Source organism: Passer domesticus, chromosome Z (assembly GCF_036417665.1).
Source record: "Passer domesticus isolate bPasDom1 chromosome Z, bPasDom1.hap1, whole genome shotgun sequence".
NCBI lineage: Eukaryota > Metazoa > Chordata > Aves > Passeriformes > Passeridae > Passer > Passer domesticus.
Genome location: NC_087512.1, coordinates 15,936,546 through 15,953,712, shown reverse-complemented (window position 1 = coordinate 15,953,712; position 17,167 = coordinate 15,936,546). Strand labels below are relative to the sequence as shown.

Below are 17,167 nucleotides of genomic sequence, written 5' to 3'. Positions count from 1 at the left end.
CATGAAAACGTGAGAGTTTTTTGCCAATCACAATTATACTATTTAAGAAGCATATATCAAGATAATTATTACACTGATTTACTGTATGATATCCTGTCTTTGGTCTTATGTCCAAGAGTCAAAAGGAGCTGACTGAATATTAAAAATATACTCTGAAAACCTCACTATGCCAATTGTAGCTGGACCAAGCAATGACTAATAGGGACATCATTTTCAAGGATTCTGAGTGCATGAATGCCAGGGAAAGATAGCTGATTTATGTGGGTGGTCCAAAGAGATAGCAACAAAAGAGTAAGGAGGTAAAACAAAAAAATCAGTTAGAACCCATTGTCTTGTTTTTAAAATGAGCAAAGTCTTTGCTTCTCCAAAGACTGGAGAATGACGTTTGAAATGGATGGATACAAACATGACTTGAAATTGAGATTTATGAGGGAGCAAACCTATGGCTTTTTGTTTCTCTTTGTGCTCCCACATTTAAGAACATTCTTCCCGTGAGCAGGTACTAGGAAAGGTGAGACACCAGAGTTGAGCTGCTGGCAGGTGAGGGGTACTGCCATTCTTTTGGATTCCCACTCTGAATTAGGTCAAAGACTTTAACTAATGGGGAAAAAATTGCCCAGCTGAACTTTAGGTCTGGTTTCTGTCCTTATTTCAGGTATTCTAAAAGGTTTTTTATATAACCTTTTTTTTTTATCTAACCTAAGTATTTTGGTGCAAAACCTGAGATGAAAAACAAAAATTTTTGTTGCCCAGAATTTTCAAAATAGCATAGTGATTTGGACAATTTCTGGGCAGAAGAACAGAGTGAATCTGATTTATAATTATATGGGAGGTGATTTCAAATGAAACAGATTTTTTAATTGTTTCTAACTATATACCAATGCAAGACAATATACATGAAGTCAACAATTTATGTCTGCAAAGAATGAGAATCTGATTTAAATACAACTGATTTGGACAGGTCTTGTACTGTCATAGATGAGAATTTCATTCCATTGGTATTTGGGTACTTAAAGAGAAAAATGTGCAATAGAAACAGGAATTCTTGGTGCAATATTAAATCCAAATTAGCACGTTAGTGCCATTTCTAGACCTGGTACTCAAATTTAAATATAGAAATGTTAAAGATGTAAGGGAAGAAAAGAACAATATAAAAATCAATGTTAAAGAAACTAGAAAACAGTTATTATGATATTTAGTATATCTAGATCATCAAACATACAGTTAAGGGATTATCTGAATTCTGTGTATATGTTCTTGCACATCTGTTTCCAGAAGGTTGGGTTGCTCATTCTGGCTGAAAAAAACCAACATCAGATCAGTAGGATACTAAGTAAGATTTTAATTTAACAAGAATATGAAAGACAGCAGAAATAATTTAAGTTGGAATAAAAGGAGAGGAGATGAAGTCACCAGTTCATGGAGTTTTTATTGTTATATAAATCTTTCTTAAGTATGTTTATATTAATTTTTTGTGAGAAGTTTTGTGGCTCAGGAGTGTAAGCAGTTGGTCTGCACAGTCATATATGAGCTTGGATACACTAAACCCCACACTTTAACCCTTGTTTCATGAAGGAATCTGGAAACTTTAAATTAGTGAAGTGTCAGCCTTTAAGTTATCCATTCATTAGCTGGTAAGATTAGAGTGGATGTATTTTCTCTGATGTTTTTTAAAAAGTGATCACACGACAATAAGCTTCTTCTGTCTTCTTTAGCACTTACTTGCTAACTTACTTGCTAGTCTCAGGCAATGCAAAAAATTCTTTCCCTGGGACACCTGATCAACACCTTCTGCTCACACATTCAATGTTAGATTACTAGTTTTGCAACTGTGAAGGAATTAATTGCCAGGCAAGACCTTCTGCCTTCCTCTGTAGTGCTAAGCATGGATTGCTTGCTGATTTGTCTGTTCCTCATCTAATCAGATTTTGGGGGCACTGGCAGAATTTGAACAATGTCTGATGCTATATCTCCCTGGCATGAATATTTTAATGGGTAGCAAGATACAGTGCTGTCAGTGAGTGGGCAAAAGAGAGTGATTCAGTGGTTCCTGGAGAGAGGAATCTCCAAGAACTGATATTCTGCTTCCCATGGCTGTTTAACAATAAAGAAAGAAAAGTTTCTGTGTAATAATCAGAAGTTTGTTACATCATATAGAGGTCTTTTCCATCAGTATTTCTAGGTCAGGTCTGCTGATAACAGGCTAAATTGTTTTGTTCAGGTTCAGAAACTTAGAAGTCGTTCCTATAATCTGCATTCATCCATATATTCAAACAAAATGCCCCATGCATTTTTTGCACACACAGAACATCTTCAAATACAGACCAACATAAGCAGAGCATGAGTTGCCTTCACTAGAGTATCACTCAGACTTAGAAGCCTAGGTGAAAACATGTTATATGAATGTACTTGCATGTACAGGCATATGTTTTGCATACAGACAGATTTAAATACACTCTTTGGATTTTGGAGCCAGTCCATCAAACGCTGCCCTTCTCATTTGGGGTCCATCTGTGTAAAAATACTATCTCTAGTACCAGATAGTACCAGTACTATCTCTGTTACTCAGACAGTAACAACCTTTTTTATTTTTTTGTATAGGAAACCTCCATTTCAAAGGGCTAGAGTATATTGGACATCTGTTCCTGCCATATTTTCATAGATCCAAACCAAAAGAAAGCTACTCCATTCTCAGAGCAGCTCATTATGTGTCAGGTGCACCAGTGATTTCTTACCTTCAGTCATTCATTTTCAGTACAACATTTTATAGGTGTGCCCAGCAGCCACACAGTTCATAATATGCACTGCCAGTCTTCCACAGCCAACTAGTCTACATTTGCTGAAACAATGAGAACGATGATGAAAATTAAAGTGTCTCAACTGTTTGGAAAATACTGAAAAGCAAAGTTAAGCAAGAAGGAGTGTATACATTGGCTACAGTTTGCCAGGGACAAACTGTCTGCACACCTTTGAAGCAGGAACTATGAGGAAGCTTGGTGTGCTGTTCTAAGGGAGACATGAAACAAAGGATGGAGTGGCACAGAGGTTCTGTGGTCATGCTCTGTTGAAATCAATGCACATATGACACAGAGAATGGAGCAACACAATGGGGTTGTGATCATGCTCTGTTAAAAACAATGTACCTAATGGGAACAAAGTCAAAGGAATGTGCCAGGTGGTGAATGAAAGCTAAACTTTGCTTCATTAACTTGAAAATACATATTAATTTTCATGCTTCTACAAATACTAATGACTAAAGTCGCTCAAAATCCACCTAAACATGAAATTGCATCAACTGTAACTTTACCTTTGCCCACCCTCAAAGAAAATAATATAAATATAGCTTAGGGAAGGGAGGTCAAAGGAGGCTCTGTTGTAACTTCTGGTATCATTGACAAGCTGTACCTGTCTTCTCCCTCCACAGGGACATTTATAGGGTAAGAACTTTATTATATGCCTGCTAAATAATTACCTCGAGCTGGCTTTCATTGGGCATTAGAACTTGTCTGTATATTGCCTCAAATTCGTTTTTGCCAGTCAGTATGCTGTCAACATCAATCTTTCAATCTGTCACAGTTTACTATTATCACTGCATTTGTTAATAAAATCTGTTATTCTGTAAACTACTTAGTACAAGTCTTTTTTCAAGGGCTTTAGCAGCCACTGACAGTCAATAACTTGACAAAACTGATAATATGCCAACTAAGAGTGGTGAAATCCAGAAAGCGGCCTCTGTTTCTAAACTGATATAAAGGATTTTATTCTGAGACGCTGTCGGTCCGCACCCCAGAACCACCTTCTGATACATGTGGCTGTTCAGTGGGGTCCCCATAACAGGACACAGGCTGGTCAGGCACAAGGGTCTTCTGTGTCTTTGGGCATTGACAGCCAGATCGAACATGTGTGGTTTAAGGAAACTACTTTTTCACGTGACAGTATCTGTAGAGTGATTCACTATTGTTCCAAAGCAGATAAAAGGAATCCCTTATTTCACTTATACCAGCAGACCTAACCTATAGTGGCAAATAAAAATGATCTGAGCAAATTACTTCCTGAAGCAGAATTTTGGAAAAAATATTAGATAGTCACTTATGTTATGTAAGAGATTATTACTCCATGTCTCTTCTTTCTATGCATCAGATGTAACTCACATTACACAGGAAACTGCATAACTGTGCTTCTCAGGAATCTCTTGCAGATGACTCAACAAGGTTTGCCTGTTTTCATGAAACTGAGTTTTGGGTCTCCATGAACTTATGTCATGCAGAGATCTATCAATAGATGTTTCTGATTTAGATATCAGGGATTTGCAGCCTTTCCATGTCTTATCCTAAGCCCTCTCTTTCTTCTGCTTTGATACTGTAGAAACACAGAACTTGATCAAAAAATGTGAAAAGAACACAACATCATTACCAAGCTTCAGGCACTTCGGTATTGAGTAATTCTACGAAAGCCATAAGGAGCTGGGTCTTCCATTTTACTTAAATTCCTGTAAAATAAGTGTTAAATTCAGATTTGGAAGCTTCTGTTTACGGAGGAAAAAAAACCTGAATACCAGTTCCATTGGCTGAAGGGTTCAAAATGATGAACATGTTCAACATGCGAGCTGTGAGTCCACGAATTAGCATTTTTTGACAATATTGCAATTCTCTCTACTTTGACATGACAGATCTCTCTTTCTCTCTAGTGTCCAGAGCAGATATCTCGGCAGCAGCTAAATACCTTCCTGCTTTGTTCCCTGAGTTTTACCTGGCAGGTGGGTCCCTGCTTGTAAGCCTTCCATTGAAAGGGTGAGTGAGGGAGGGGGAGTGATAGCATGGTTCTTCATTCCTATAGAAGGGTATGAATGTGTCCCTCATTATGTTTATTTGACACAACTATTTTAGTCAATTTTTTTATGCAGAATGCAGTCATTTTACTTGGAGAAATTTAGGAATAGAATATCAAAACTGTGTCCTCTATCAGACAGACTTGTGATTTTGTATTAAAAACGAAACCTCACACCACACAACAGTCCTATTTTCCAGGCCTCACAATGACTGAAAGTAATTATATTTTTAGCCTCAACTTTCTTGTGTGGCCATATGAAGCTATTTGGGTTTAGTAACTCGTGCAATAATTCAGCATGCTCAAGTTTCTTTCAGCTCACTTGTGCAGGTGTTTCATCATAAATTACTCAGGATCTCAGGCTTGATATTGTAATGCCAAATATTTACCATACCCTTTAAGCAACCCTTTAGGCCAAGGAAAATCTTTAATCAACATTGCTTGCATAAGCTCAACTTGTATAACTCATATAAGCTGAGTGTTTGCAGCCTGAAAGAATGCAGCCTGGCCAAAGACTACAGTAATAACAGGCCATCTAGAAATAATGTCATTAGTAGCAGAAAAATCATGGCATCTTGATTCTATTTTTTTTTTTCCAAAGAAAGCTAAATGACACAATAGAATGGATCATTCCAGACACATTTTTGAGTCATAACCCACTACATAAATGCAAAGAAGTTAGCAGAGTCAAAAAGGAAAACTGATTTCTTAAAAGATGCAGCATCTGGACAGTCTTTTTCATTCCAGTTCCTGCTATCTGATCTCTGAAGAATTACAGTTGTCCCTCCATTTGCTCTTTATCTCCTGTAGTGTATTTTTGCATTCCCTGTATTTTTTAATGTGGTCTTTTGAGTGAGTAGTGTGACAGTCAAAAGTCATACTTGATTGCACTTATTTTTCTTGAGAACTGAGAAGAGCCAAGAGCAGGATGTTCCTTTGTTATTATGTTCAAGTAGTCATGTAAAAAACTCCAAAACCAGAAATAGTAAAATTGGCTTCTTCACATAAAACTCTCCATAATTACTTTTTCTTTCCATATCAGTTGGAATCTGTTTTGGGAAAGCTTCAAATACAGACACACTGGCAGTCAGTTCCACATAGTAAACCCAAGCTACCCACTACTGTCTCAATCCTTCAGTGGCAGAAACAAAGCCACACTGGGCCAGCTCAGAGACTGAGTCCCTAAAACAGAATATCATTAAACACATCCATCTCAAACAATCTTGTCTGATGGCTCATAAAGCATAAACATACCCCCCAACTTGTAGAAATTTATCATCAATTACAATTACTCAGATTGTCTCATTATAAAAACTTGGTAGGATTAGAAGGGCATAATAAATGATATTGTTATACAGCTATACAAAGTGACCTTAAACTACTGTGACACTTTTTCCAAGGAAGAGGTCTCAAGGCTTCTGTTTTGATTTTTCTAACGACATTTTTCATACACTGAAGGCCTTCCATTTGTCTTAAAACTGCACTATTCCACATTGAGCTGCCAACAAAATAGTTGGTTTCATTTCATTTTAGAAAGAAGATAAATGGCCTTTGGAGTAAATAGCCAATTAATAAATATTAAGATGCATGACTAGAGGCTCTTCAGTTATTTCTGAGCTATAAACATATGTTCATTTCCAAAATAGTTGAAGATTGAGGCAAACCCACCAAGTGTATGATAATTCCCTTCCCTGAAGACCTCTGGCTCCAGTTTTATAGAGAGAAAGACACAAAAAATTCCAAAATGGCTGCAGTGACATTTGCCCTGTGGATCAGTTTCAGTTTCATCAAAACAATAGAAAAATCATGGAGAAAGCATGTTTCTTCTGCCTGAATCACTCCTCCCCTCCATCTTTACAGTTATTTCATTATTCTCACACCTATGTTCTCTCCTAATTGAATATCTAACCCCTTTTCCATATATTATTTTAAAAAATTAATTAAATTTGGCAATAAAGTAAAATCCTTATAAAAATTGCTTATAAAATGCATTAAAATAACTGGTCCTATTTTATAAGGCTATTCATAGCACAGACACAGTCAAAGCAAAGCTCTATAAATATCACCTGCTTTGGGAAGTGTGCAAGTACTGCCTTGGCATTTAGAATGTCTGTATTTTTTAAATTGTGTGTTATTCAGCAATGCTTTATTAACATGATGTATCTCTACCTTACAGAACCCTGCACATTCCATAACTCCTGGCACATGGTCCAGGACTTCAGTGTCCTGAATTGGTTCTTTTCCAAAAGTAAGGACATGTTCTCAGATGTCAGACATCAGCCCACTTTATAGAAGATAAGAAAATAGATAGCACCCTATATACACAATATATCAACATAGACGCCACTGAAAAATGTCCCTCAAAAACCTCACATAGAGTACAAAGTCATTTATAAGCAGGCATCAAGAAACACTGAGTGTAGGGGTAAGTCTACAGGAGGAAACTCCCATGCCTCTGCAAAGCCTAAATCTGTAAAATAGATGCCTCCATTATTGTCAAGTTACTACTTAATCTAGATACCTATGTGAGCAGGAATAATTCATTTCCAAAGGGCTTATGTTGTCTGTTATCTTTAGATAATTATCTAAAATGCTGTTCAGGACACTAATCTGGAAGGCAGGGGGCTTGGAAGTACCGGGCAGTAGCTTGAGTGCATTCAAACCCACATCCTGGAAAAACGCCTCAAGCGCCGAGCTCCAAAGGCATCATGAGCACAACCTTGTCTCCAGTTATTTAAGTGACCTAGCACCAAAAATCACACACAAATGCAAGGTTAATTTAATGAACAGAAAAGAGAGCTATAGGGAGTGATCAGTCCTAAACTCTGATCTTTCCTTAGCTCTGGAGTTTGTTTTTGATTGAAACCTGGGTTTGGCTGTGTAGAGTGAAATACATCAACTAGCCAGCTGCAGTTTCCCCACTCCAAAGCACTGTCAGAGAAAATGGTCTCCTTCCTCTGCAATTCCTGTACCTTTAGTAGCCATTACTTATCTAAACTACTTCCTGGCTCCATGACTGTTGCACTCCTCTGGTAATTTAACCATTTAAACCCTCCAGGCTGAAGTGGGTCCCCACACTTTCTGAATGAATGTTGTAAATATATCAGGACTCCTGCCCCTCTCCTTGTATTTTTGAAGTGACTGTTGCTGCTGTGTTGCTTTCTCAACCCCATGAAGTCAATCTTTGTTCTATTAAATACCATTCATGGACAATTCCTCCCTTTTTTATTATGGTCAATTTATTAAAAACTGTCAGAGAAAACATGACTACCAATTCCCACCAGGATCTAACCCCAATGAATTACAAGTGCTGGACACTTCACTTAGTAATTTCTAATGTATGTTCTTTCTGGCTTCCAAGGTTCACAGCTATGGTAGACCCTCCACAAATACAAGAGGACTCAGCAGTGTATTTAGCAATTATTGTTTAACTGGCTTTGCATAAAATCTTAAAGGCCATTATTAGTTTCAAAAACATGGCTTGGAGATTAATAGCTTCACAGTCTGCTACCATACCTCCTGGGCCACCCAGTTCTCCTTCACAGTCACTTTTCAATATATTCTCCAGTAGAGACAGAGGTGTTTTACATCTGGGAGATGTGTCTGATCTCTTTATCCAAGGAAGCTTTAAAGTAACCCTCCTGACTAATCTCTCTCAAGCACCACAGACTGCTGATTTGTGAGGTGACTATCTTTCATATATATCACATCCAGGCCAGATGTCTAAGCTATTGTAAACTTCATCATCACTTAATGGGATAGTTAAAAATTTTGTGCATTTAAAAAAAATCCAGAGGTCATTAGCTTCAAACATAAAGGAGAGAGTAAAATAAATTAAAAGTCATATCACAAGCTTTGATATGGAATGATACCTGTGAAAAACAAACTCCTTCACAAGGCAGAGTAAAATATCTTCAGATAACCTGGTAGGTTTTATCTTGAAAATAAGAGATCTTGTATAGAATTATGAACATAGAAGCAATATTAAAGCTTGGGATATTAAATATTAAATATTGGGATGACTACTTTAAATTTTTCAGGGAAAGGGTTTTCTATTGAATTGATAGTTTCCATATGTAATAACGTGGAAGCAAAGGATAATTATGTGATACTCATAGCATGTAAGAGGATGATTACATTTGTGCTTATTCTTATGTTTTTAATGTTTCTTAAATTAGATGAGTAGTAAAAGTTTATTTTATATGAGAATGAAACCTACAATGACACTTCTCTGGGGAAAATCCCTTTCTTTGCAGTATGAAAAGTTAGATGAAACAATATTTATTGACTATTTCAGTCAATCTGTTGCCAATTACTCCACACTTACTCTGCGTTTGAACCAAAATCTTTCTCTAACTCTAATAACAGCTAAAGATATTATTCCCTAACCTCTAAGTACAACCCTGATGCCAGAAAGTAAGCATCTAAAGTGTTCTACTGTAAACTTTGCAGTTAATTAGCTCAGAGGCCACAGAAGACTCCCATTTAATCCGTCCCTTAAACTGACTCTTCTTCATGCTGCAGCCAGTCCTTTTCTCAACATCCTGTTAATGGAGGAGAGCTTTCCGAGTTGTTTCCATAGAGCTCCTTAGCTGTGCTGGAGATAGGGATCTGCATTTGGCTCACAGGATATGCAGTTTCTCTGTCCCACAGACATTCTTGAACGTTTTTTCTTTGTTTGTTTGTTATGCTCTTTTGGGTCTTTTTTATGAAAAAAAAAGTCACAATTCTTGCATAAGGAAACTTCCATAAATAACATTTACATTGAAAGATTGGGTTGCACATCTAGCAGGATATTAAAATAACATTCTTGTAAATGAGATTTGGCTGCAATCAGAAAGTAGACCAGTAGATTGCCAATAAAGAAGACTGAGGTTTCTTTAGAGATGTGTAATGTGGGTAAATCTCTTCCCTGTACTTGTGTATGTCTTTTTTTCCCCTCAACCACATTTCTTCCCTTCCAACCAGCTAGCAGTGCCTGTGATGCCGATGTTTTTTAGTACTGCTTTTTGGGATATCTGGAAAAAATGTTATCCTAACCATTATGTGCTAATACACCTGACTACATCAACTCTGTTAATTTGAAAGCATGTGGAACACCATCACGAAATAAGAACCTAGGGGTTAGATGATGATGTTTGTGCTGCCCTTTCATGCTTCTGACTCTTTTGCAGGTTTTGGTGGGATAGTGTCAAGACAGTAAGTCAAATTATTTATTTTAGTGGCTATGTTATTTTGCAGTAACGTGTATTTCTTCCCCACCTACCCCAATCTTACCACTAATGCCTGTGATTATATTCAGGAAAAAAGCTCTGACATTACAGATATAAAGACAATTCAAGCACACTTTTCTATTTGTATTGGGAGTTCAACAAAAGTGGGCCAAATAAAATGTATATGTGTGAACATTTAATATGTGTTGGGAATTCAGACCTTTGTAGAAATATTTTGGCATTGTAATTCACTCTCCAATCCCAGAGGCAAAGGGAGAGTCTGTGATTACTCAAATCTATCTCATATGTTAGGTACTCTTGTGCATTGGTTGTGCTCTAAATAGGTCTCTGCCCCTCAAAATAGGATCTGCTGCATATGTTTGGCTAGAGGACATACCTCAACTAAGTGTGATTTTCAAATGTACAAATGATATTTATAGCTTCTCTGATATTTTTACCCATAAAATTAATTTTCGTCATTCCTTCTTTAGTAAGATTGTATTTAAATCAAGTATATTCCATGACAAATGGATTAATATTTCAACACATATTCATCTCCACAAGTCACTGTCCAGTAGTCAATTGAAAATAAATGAGCAGCTATTAATTTTTTTTCCATTTGCTTCTGCTAGGAAAAGAAGGGACATCTTTCTTGTTTACAGATGGAAGGATGTAAATTTCTACATCAGTGGTCATAATATGTATCATTAACAATTTAATGTTTGGAAAGAAGAAAATGGAATATCTTCCTTTGTTTTAAAAAAATTCTATCTTATTTTTGCTTTCATTTCACTTCCATTTCAAGTCAGTATCTTGTATCATCAGCATTGTTTGTTGTATAAGCAGTCTCTTTCATAATCTGTGCTTTTACCTTTAGGGGAAATCAGAGCTTTGTCACAGTCATTAGATAGTCAGATAGTCAATTAAATTGGTCTTATTCCCTAGAATGTGACAGATCTTGGGATGAAATGAGTGAATGCATGAAATGTATCACACAATACTAAGGTGGTAAGTAGATTGTAGATGAGTTTTCAAGTATAAATTATTTGTTCTAAATGATCTTGTGCTGCAAGAACATAATCTGTCCTGAATTTGATGTTTCATAACTAGGATTTCTATTGCAATTATTCATCTATTACACAATACTGATAATCATGTTGACATTTGCAGACAACATGTAGGGAATGGGGTTTTTTAGGGTAACCTGTTTTTCTAAATCCTCTACTATGAATTATTTTGAAAAATAATGGCAATATAAATAATTTTAATTAGTAGGAAATATAGAGATGTCTGTACGTTAGACATACAACAGATTTGGAAATAGCACTTGATGATTATTATTTGTGATGTGAGATTATTTGCTAGACAACAAAGTAGTGACCAAGAAGTAACCTGTCAATGGCATGCATTTGTTTTTTCTCTTGTTAGTGAAGACCCTGGTTGAAACTGATAGTTCCATTATTAAAATTGAATCTTTCCCCCATAAACCACTCCTGTGTGTATCAGTAGTGCTGTAGGCTAAAAGTACTGGTATTTACCTATATAATTTTCCAGACACAGGAAAATACTGGACAAATAATTCTGAGCCTTGTAACTTTTAATCTGATCAACATTACAGTGCAAACCAAAGCAGCAGTGATAGTGCAGTTTGAAAAGGGCCAGTGGAAAGAGTGACTAGCTTAATTTTAATCAGCAAGCTTTAAGGAAAAAAATCACCATCTTATAAGTCATGGTTGCTTGAGGGTACAGGGGGAGAGGAAGATTGAAGTAATACAAATGCCACCTTCTTGAAATCTATTCAGCTATTTGTAATTTTCTCAATTGATTTTTGTATTAATTAAGTTTATTTAAAGTAATCCCTATGCCAATATTTGTCTAATTCTGTCAGCCTACTGACAAGGGAAATAAACACTTGCCTTCTCTGTTAAAGTCAAACCAGATTCAATCAGATGTTTTGCTTCTGTCACATGGACTAGTCTGTCTTCTCAAATGATTGTAACACAGCAATCCATCTGATAAAAAGCAGTTTAAGGAAAGCAAAGCATGGCATTTTGGTCTAGTCTGTCAAAGTATTTTTTCCTTTGCATTTGAAATATTCCAGTATCCTCTAACAAAAGGAATCTTTTGTATTTCAACCTAGAATTCATATTAATGGATCTTTAAATTATAATTACCCAGGACAATGCCAGCTGGGAAGAACACACCTCACCTGTCTTACTCTGTTGCTGATGCTGTGAATGCTTTGCATCTGAAGCAGCTTTGCCTTTTGCAGACAGAAGGAGAGAATTTTACTGTTCAAAACAGTTGAAAGAAAAATGTGAGCTGATTTCACTTAACTTTCTTAAAGCTTCTTGTTTCTCTACTGTAGGATTTCTTTGCATTTTTGTGTCTCTTTTGAAAGCATGTAAAAATCATAGAGAAAAGTCACTAATTTTGACAAACCTGTTTCAGCAAAGAAACATCCCGACCTTTTACTCAACTCTTGCTGAAAGGCCTGCAAAATAGTTTCCAATTAGATGCATCTAATTGAAGTTTCCGTGTTGGCATTTAACACTAGGTACATTTGTTTGTCAAATTTGCTATGGAAAGTCTGATTATTGGGAAAATTACTAGGATCTGCTCCTTGCTCTGGGACTGAACTGCTTTGACCCCTTTTGGTGGGTCACTTCATCAATTTCCAAAAGCAGATTCTGTTTCTGGATTCCATCTTTCATAGAATCTGTGTAGTGAGTCGTCAATGGCACTTACACTTTTCTGACTCCTGTATGTACAAGACTTAAAATATACTTTCTTTATGTAGTGTGTCTGTCAAATAAAGGACGCAATTACTCAAAATTTCCTTTTAATATATATCCAGATTAAATATCACAATGAGTAATTCATTTAAAGGCTTATGAAAGTAATTAATATGATCTAATACCAATGTTTGGTGGTCAAGTTTGGTTTGCCTGATAGAAAACATACAAAAGTACCAGTCATGACCTCAAATGATTTATAATCTATGGCACTGACAGTCAGACAGAGAGGTAGTGTAACAGAGCCCAAGCTAATGAGCTGTGCTGCAGCTGGAGAGAGGAGTCAGCAGCAGAAATTAGGAGGTAATTACTCAGTGGCATAGATGAAGAAAAGGCAACATCAGTAAGACTTGGCTAAAAGCAGTTGGAAACATTTATATGGAATGTCTTACTAATTCTCTTGTTAAGTCTATGTGGAAACTGGGTCCAGATTCTGTGTTACCCTCTAGATTGCCATCTGGCAGTCACTTTTTTTCCAGTAGAAATATTAGCTTGCTAACCTACAGACCTCACATTCATGAAATAAGAAGTCACACCTTGCCCTTAATGAGAGCATTTTCTCATGCAATAGATCTACTCTGTAAAAATGTTTTTACATTTCAGGTTTAAGTTCAGACTGCATGTATTTGAATACAAAGGGTGAAGAACACAGAATAGTAGTAATGTAATGCAACTTAGTACTTGTGGGACCAAATTAGGGGATACAGCAAAAGTTAAAATATTAGACTTCACCATGACTGAGTAATTTCTTGTATAATATAAAGTACACTAGGAGTATTACACAGAGCAGGAATAGGATTATAACTTATTTTTGAAAAATCACTTTGCAAATCATTAAATGTATAAATCACTTATAAACAACATTTGGTGTGTAATATAACTAAGCAGAAGTTAGTGTTTTCTAAAGATTGCTTGGAAACAAATACCAGCATTGCTTGAGAACATGGTTTTGAACAGCGTGCCTGAGAGTGAAGGGCCTTATGTAAGAGGACAAGAAGAAATGAGTAGACTGTCATCTTTAATGTAAAGCAAAATCTTTCTGTCCCAGAGGAAACCAGCTGATCAATAGTGCTGTAACTTTGGGTCACTCCACCTTAAGGACTCCACAAATGCTCAATTGTCCATTTGGGTGGATATCGCAAGAAAATATGTTCCTGATTCAAGTCACCCATTATTTCTTTTGGAAGCTGGTATCACTAGTGGGAGGAGGCAGTGCGCATTCTAATAGAGGCCCTGTTCCCTCCCAGGTGTAACTTTTGCAGATAGTGATTCTGGAAAAGACTTGGAAAGCTGCTTTGAATTCTTATATATTGGCTTTTTCACTTAATTTTTAGAATTAAAGAGAAGTTAGTTATTATTCGGGGTCTGCAAAATAGTAATTTTCAATGTCATATATGAGAAATTTTAACAGGCGGTTGGTTTTTGTTAAAGACAAATGAAAGACACTGTGTTTTAGTGTACATCTGAACAGGTTACATACAGAAGCATCCTTCATAATACTCAATATTTGCAGAAACATCACTTCCATTGACTACCGCTAGACAGTGGAACACAACATCAGAGAAAAATTACTCTTGTTGCCTGTTCCTACATGGCAGGTTGCTCTTATTATTTGGCCATATATGTGCCTTAAAGATAGTACACTAGATAGCCAATTAAGAAAATATATTTTCAAAACTGAAATTTTATTTTCAGTGTTTGTATAAAGAGGAAGAAATCTTTTACTTAGAAATATTAATTAAAGTTTAAGTCCAGTTTAGTAGCACTATATTGTTGATGTGCAAAATGAATGATTATTTCTAATAGTAAAAGTGTCTTTGACCATCTTTCCAGGGACTCTCACATGTAATGATACATCATGGGCTCTGTTGCCATTCCAAGTCATTGTAATGGAAAGAATGAGACAAAGACTGTGATCCCAGTGGGAGGTCTGCTATTCTTGGCCTTTGTTTTCCTTCTGCTCTTTCACTTCCAGCTATGGATTCTTCTCAGAAGAGTGGAGTAAGGAGATCAACAGCTTTATTGGGTACACAGACATAATATATTCTGATTCTGATCTTGGATATCTTTCTCTTTTTTAAAAAGGCTGCCTTAAATAAATGAGTTGCAGATAATTCAGCTTCTCATAGAAGACAAAGATGTGAATATTCTGTTTAACAAAATCACATAGAAAACAAAAATACCAAATCAAACAGTTATGCTTTATTGCAATGCACATAAAACTTAGATTTTACTTCATTGGAAGTATCTGAAATTCCTCCTAACTAGAGGAAAGATAAGAAAGAAGAGAAAAATGGAACTTTCACTTATAAAAACTCATAGACAGAAGTTCCAAGACCCTAAAACATTTTTCTATTCATCTGCTTAGCTGTGAACTCTCAAAATGTTGGCTAGAACACCGTGGAAGGAATATTCATGTTTTAAGGAAAATAGAAGATTAGAAGAAAAGGGCTTAAATACTCTCATTGAGTAAATTTATTTTGTACAATTTGCACGCCTTTTATAAACAAATAATACATTTGGATGCATACAACTACTCATCTTTGGCATGTATATATGAGAGTGAGATGTAGCCAACACACAACTGTGCAAATTAAGGAACACAATGTTGCCTAGAAATGATGCTTTTCTTTGAAAAGATGAGTAATATTCCAAGATGAAAACAATTAGTATTGGACTCATATCATATTTTTTCCAATACTTTCAAAAGAACTGGAAAACCAAGAGACATACTACAATAAACTTATAAAAACAAAAACATGAAAGGAAAATTAGTGAAGCTATTGAGAGCTGAGTATCTAAATTTGGGCTTCTGAGTATACAGTAAAGCATCTGTATATTAGACCTACTTTTCCAAAGGGCTGAGATGGCGGCATCTTCTATTAAAACAGACATTTTTGAAAGCGTGATGACCTACTTATTGTTTTCACCTGGATTTCAGCTCATAATGCTAAATTTCCATGTTCATTAGCCCTTGGGAAAGAAACATAAATTCTCTGCAAGTAGTAGAACATTAAGATGAAAGGAAATGCAAAAAGGAAAAATAAATATAGTAGTAAAAAAAACCCACCTTGTATTTTATAAATCTGAGATGTCAGCTTTTACCTCAGTTCTTTTGACTATCAAGAAAAGCAATGCTGTTATTTCTCATATCCTTGTTTTTCCAGAATACTACAAGGTAGGATCAGACCTAAGTGTGAAACATACTCAAAGATTCATTTTACCATGGAAGCATCCCTGAACCTGACCAGTTTAGCCTTATCCACTCTGTTCACTTGTGCTTCACTTAGGCTGAGTCTTTCGAACGTCCCGTTACCAGTAAACATCTGGGAATCTTTTCTGCTTTAACTAGTGATCTTCATCTTGGATGCTGAGAGTATACTGTTCAAAGCCAACAAAAGTAGTCCCTACTTGCCTTGTTTCCTGAGTTTAAATGCACAGTGATAGAATGGGCTCGATTTAAGGTTAATGGAAGTTAGCTTATTGCACTAGGGCACTCTGCATGAGAATATAGCTTTCCTTCCTTCAGTTCTTTGGGGAAACCCTCTATAAAAATAAATACTTCATACATGCATTTTGATTCCATAATGTAACATAGAACTTTTTATGTACTAACATAACATATGTTTAGGAAAACATTAAAATATATATAATATAGGTATTTTTTGCTGAGGCACAACTCTTTGTTGTTATGCAATATATTATGTATTGCCCAATTCACAATCCTTTTTTGGTGGTCTTCTGATTGTTATAGCATGGCTCTAAATATTCACCACAAGCAAGAGGAAGCACCATTCTCCAATAGAATGCCTCAGAAGGAGCAAGGCAGAGATCAGATACTGGCATTCCAGAAAAAGTTACTAGATTAGTTTCCTTGCAGGAAACCTTCTGGCAGTGAGGATCAGGTGTCCTTTATGCTGTGCAGAAGAACACTTTCACCCATCTTGATCCTGCTCTAACTGTGCAAATCTGTGCTGTATAATACAACTTCATGCTAAGAGACATAAGTTAGTTTGTTTGGAACTGTTAGGGGTTTTTTGAGTTTGTTTTTTTGGTTTTTTTGGGGTTTTTTGGGTTTTTTTTGTGGTTTGTTCTGTTTCATTTTGTTCTGGGTTTTTATGTGTCTCTTTTTTTTTTTTTTTCCATTAATGGTACTGTTTAAGTTCTTTAGTGGTCTTATGGAAGGTCTGGGAGCACAACTTTTCCTACACCAGATTCCTCCACAGATCACCTACATAAAAGGAAAAGGAGAGACCCTAAAGGTGGGATTGTCATAAATCAGGAAGAAATATGGGATTCAGAACTTAAAAAAAAAAAAAAAAAAAAAAAAAA

At 36.0% G+C, this 17,167-nt stretch overlaps 1 long non-coding RNA gene across 4 annotated transcripts in view; it reads left to right on the top strand.

Moving 5' to 3' along the window:
- The window catches only part of LOC135290708 (uncharacterized), a 21,994-nt gene extending 4,827 nt beyond the window's left edge, over positions 1–17,167 (top strand). For all 4 annotated transcript variants that reach the window (XR_010353493.1, XR_010353496.1, XR_010353494.1 and 1 more), the window contains exons 2-5: positions 4,688–4,756; positions 10,986–11,048; positions 12,219–12,357; positions 14,669–17,167. This is a non-coding gene — a long non-coding RNA (uncharacterized LOC135290708). The remainder of the gene's footprint in view (positions 1–4,687; positions 4,757–10,985; positions 11,049–12,218; positions 12,358–14,668) is intronic.